This window comes from Clytia hemisphaerica, unplaced genomic scaffold, assembly GCF_902728285.1.
Source record: "Clytia hemisphaerica strain Z4C2 unplaced genomic scaffold, Clytia hemisphaerica genome assembly, whole genome shotgun sequence".
Classification (NCBI taxonomy): domain Eukaryota; kingdom Metazoa; phylum Cnidaria; class Hydrozoa; order Leptothecata; family Clytiidae; genus Clytia; species Clytia hemisphaerica.
In genome coordinates, this window is record NW_027103311.1 from 264,768 (window position 1) to 269,725 (window position 4,958).

A 4,958-nucleotide genomic window follows, 5' to 3' on the forward strand; every position below is an offset into this window, starting at 1 on the left:
ATATAAAACAGTACCTACAACGTTCTTCCTCTATGATTAATTTTTTTAAATGTACAAACAACACTTTTATGTCTGTCCTATTGAAATTTGCACAGTCGATGAAAATTCCCTTTCCCAGGGTTTTGTTAATGATGATTTGTGATTACTGAAATAAAACCCTGGCATTTTCCACTTTTACAAAAAATTTGATGGATTTATGTAAGAATTTATGTAAAAAAAGTCCTCTATTTTTCAGTAAAAATAATTTCAGTTAAATCTGCACAATATGGGAAATGTGATTTTTAGCAGCACGCAAAACCCCAGTACTACCTTGGTGAATGAGGAGTGTCAAACCCCAAAAGTAGAGATGGTGTCTGTATCTTGCCAGACCGACAGTGCTCCTGTCTTAAACGTCATTGACAACCACAGTAAGTACATTTCTACATCTCTTTAATGTAGGAGCATCTAAATTGAGCCAGCGTAAAAAAACAACCTCACGAAAAACAACTTCGGCTTTACACCCCTAAAATAACTGTCATTTTACCATTATAGCACGTCTCATACTTGGAATAGTTGCTCAAGCGAGAGTGGATCTCAAAGATATTTTGAAAAAGCAGAAGAAGATCGAAAACAGTAAGGATATTGTAATACTTTTCTTTTCTACCTTACTGTAGACCAGGTCTGATTAGAAGGGCTGTTGATACCGCCAGATGAAGTTATTTTTTCCAACTATTGCAATTTGATAATGTTGTATCAAATAGTCTTTGTTTTTTTAGTGAATGCCTACTATACCCGAGCATCGCGTCCCTCATCTTCGTCAAGTCGTTCAACGCGATATTCCCCATACACGAAGATCAAAGATCGTTGATATGACTCGAGACGAGAGTTAAATCTTGGAATTTTGTTAGACGTTTGTGTTGCTCAGTTGCCGGTTGTGCCGGTTTGTTTGTTCTGTTTTTTTTTCTTTCAATTTCCAATAAAAATTTGTAACTTTACCATTTAGGGAGAGATTTTGCTGATGCATAACATTTTTGGCCTATTATCATTACATTTGCAAAATATCGTTTTAAGGTAAACCTCATACTAAAAGCCACATAAATTGTGGTGGTAACAAAACTCCTTTCTACCAAAATTTCTTCCATTAAAGCTTACTGTGTTGCGTTTCTTTGCTTTCCTTCCACTTTTCCTAAATAGTTCCGTTTATACTGAGACGATTAGTTTGTCTGAGATGATCAAAATTAAAAATGAGCCTCATGAAGGAATGTACAGTACTTCCCATTCATATTTCAATAAATTAGAATCTCTACCACAGACCACATTTTACAAACTATACGTCTTAGAAATTTTTTCCGTCTCAGTATAAATGGAACTAACGTCTGATGGATTTTCTTTATGGTCGTTTTTCCATCCAGTTACATTGGGAATTTTAGTACCAAAAAATCTGTTAGTTCTGGGTTATAATTTAGCCGTACAAACTTTCGCGAGGTCGAAAAATCGCGAAGTTCACGACATTTACTTTCGCGAATTTGAGGGAAAAATGTTTTTCGCGAGCATAAACTTTCGCGAATCACTTGGTAAAAATGAGAATTTCTAAACGAAAACTGGCTTAAAAGCTACAAATTATTCTTGAATCCGATACAAACAGTTGTTTAATGGCTTTAAAAAGGCGTCAAAGACTAGAAATATGCTTAACATTTTATTTTTTATTACGATTTCAAAGTTTTTTAGATTTCCCATTTTTTAAAGAAAATTTCGCGAGCATAAACTTTCGCGAATGACCCCATTAAGAATTTTCAAAGACATTTACTTTCGAGAAAAGGGCTAAAATTCGCGAAAATCGCGAAAGTTCCGCTCGCGAAAGTTTGTACGCCTAAAGTATACACCGACAAACAGAATATAATTGAAATGAGCTTTTGTATATTATTAAATCTATCTTTTATATATTTTATTGAATTTTTATTTATAAGCTAAAAGAGACAATTTTAATTCATAAAAGAACATTTTATTTTGTACATTGTTTTTAAAATCTTAACTACTTTTTACTCCCGATATGCTATATATATTTAATAATAATAACAATATATTTAACAATATTGTTATTGTTTATTGTTATTTTTTTATGAAATACCATATAATCAAATCAAATCTCCTTTTTTCTTATCATCAAGCTGAAATGATAGAATCTTTGATAAATATTGTGTTGTTTTTTTTTCAGAAAGTTTTAAACAGGGGTCTTTTCTGAACAATGCACATTAATTTCCTTCCATATTTTCATATAAAGAGAACAATTAAAATCACGTGTCCGAAACAAACTTGTAAAACAATGGAGACTACAAAGACTTCAGTTTACTTTGAGAGTATTGCCTTTTCTTTTTTCTTCAAATTTTTTTCAAATTACAGCAAACGCGTCTTCTTGCGTTCAGCAAACAGCTATACCGGCGTGCGACACCGGGTACCGGCTAGTTTTTTTTAATATGTTAATGTGACATTTCTAAGTTTAGTTCACACTGGGGTGAGGAGATTTTTGAACTAAGGGAAAGAGCACAGCGATCTTTGATTGGATTAATCGGATTCAAATTTCCTTGTTTTAGCCAACTTTTAGGAAATTAAATGAGAAGAAATGCTTTCTTTTTCTTTTACCCTTTAGAGGACAAATATAAGTACATTCTGTGAAAATTTCATATCTCTAGCACTTTCCTATCCGGAATTATCTTGATTCCGGTTTAGAGGGATCTAAACCGAGATGAGGACGCGATAGAGGGACCTCTCGAAAACGAAAGTGCCCAATAACCGGTGAACAGTTTTATGTATCAAAAAACCTTTTTTCCTACTTTTACATTGTTATAAGGAGACTTTATATACCAAATTTAATTTCCTTATGAGCACTACTTAAGGAGATACAAGGGATATTAGCCAAAATAATCCCGATTTTACAAAAGTTCCAATGAAAGATCACTGTGGAGTCTGCTAAATCATGTGCCTCACGTGTCACGTATGGATTCCATGAAAATTTACGCCGAACATAATTTGACAAAGTCAATTCGTACGCCAACCGAAAAAAAAAATTTTCTGTGGCCCGTGCATGTTTAGAGGAGCCATCCAAACTCAGACCTGCCACGAAAAACGTCGATTGGACGTTTTGTTTACGAACCCCCACCCACTTCAAATAACGTCGCCGTGGCAATCAATTTCGATCTCAAGATATTCAACCATTCTTCCATTGCTGGCTTCAATTTTATCGCTGTTTTGTCAGCCATCTTTTTTTTTTGCTATCACTACTAACCTGATCACCATTCCTCACGGACATCTCCATTCCTCACTATTACGATTATCACGTATCATAGTATTTCCATGCATTTGTAAGTTGAGTTAGCTCACAATAATAAGAAACTTAACCAAAAAAAATTAAATAAAATACATTTATTTTTTTCGAATAATTTGGGTAAATTGCTCTGCTCCATTGATAATTGTAGCAAATTAGTTAGCTAAATTGTTTTGTGTATTGGCGGTTTAGTTTGATTAAATTACGAGTAATTAAAACACACAAGATTTGAGAAAATTGATGTTTAAAAGTTTTATTCAACAAGCCAAGTTGTCAGTTGTGTCAGTCACATGTCCACCAGGCCATGAGCTATGTTTAGAAATGATGTTAAGGAAGAGTCTCTTCTTGGCTTAAATTTAACAATTTCCAAAATTTATCCATTAATATTTATTTTCTTTTTAACTTTTAGGTAAAACCATATTATAACGATGGAATACTGACACACAATTGAAGGATGATCAAAATCACAATACCGAACAAAAGACGAAGACGCCATCTTATTTTTCAATTTTTTTTATTCTTAATCATTTATTAGAATTTTTGTTGTAAATTTTAACTTTAACTTCTGTTTATTCTATTAAATAAAAAATTCCATTTGCAACTCAAACGATTAGACTTGTATCCTGTATCTCAAAACGCAGTTAATCTGAGTGAATATTAACCAATAACCCATCGAATACAAGCTCAAAAATACAACTCAACAATGCATACCCCTTACAAGCATCAATAAGCCTCGGAAAATAACCATAAAATGCCCCGATAAAATCCCTAAAAGGACCCGAATACTGGTAGTGGTATTCTTACCATGAAAAGAAAAATAATGCATCACAAATTCTCAATTAAATATCAGGTTCTTACATGAAAAATCTTTCCTATAAGAAATATTCCGAAGATTGAAAAGGTATTTTAAATTTGGATTTTTAATTAATTTGAAATCTTGTCCCCTATTTAAAGTGCATTTTAATTTTGACGCCGTTCATTGAAAATGTATTTATAATTTTCCACAATTCTCTTTTTCATTTTAAAAATGTATTTGTAAATGTGATGTATCAAAAAATTATAAAATTGCTGAAAAAAGTAAATGCATTTTAAATGAAATAATTAATTATCCTACTTTTTCGAATGTTATTTCAATGCAATTAAAGTGCGTACTGTATTCTATTCCATGATGCATTTTAGTTACAAAGTTTTTACTCTAGCAATGCGATTTAAATTCGTTTAACATTTTTGTCTAGGTCCAGATTTCACTACATTTAAATTGCAATTAAACTCAAATTTCAATGACAAATTCGATGCATTTAAAACGCGTGGAAGTTCCGTAAGGGGGATCATCCATCGTCGAAAATGAAGCATCCGTCGTCGAATGTGAAGCATCCGTCGTCGAATGTGAAGCATCCGTCGTTGAAAGTGAAGATCAAGAGGAGATACTAGAATATGATATCGAAATTAATGCTGTCGTGAGCTCTGACGAGGAAACCGATTCAAATTCCCAAAAATTTGGAGCATTTGCTAGCGTGGCTACCTTTCTAGTTGGACGCTCATCAACATATAATATAATATAATATATTTATAACCTTGCTTTTAGATTGACATTTTTTTCTGTTCATTATATTTATATAGAACATGCATTTATTGTTTATGAGTTATTTATTGCATG

The 4,958-nt window shown here is 32.5% G+C and overlaps 1 long non-coding RNA gene across 1 annotated transcript; it reads left to right on the forward strand.

Moving 5' to 3' along the window:
- Nucleotides 1–298: 298 nt before the first annotated feature.
- Nucleotides 299–896, forward strand: LOC136813189 (uncharacterized). Its single transcript, XR_010847446.1, has 3 exons — nt 299–407; nt 532–612; nt 756–896. It is a non-coding gene; the product is annotated as an uncharacterized lncRNA (long non-coding RNA).
- The last annotated feature ends 4,062 nt before the right edge of the window (nt 897–4,958 follow it).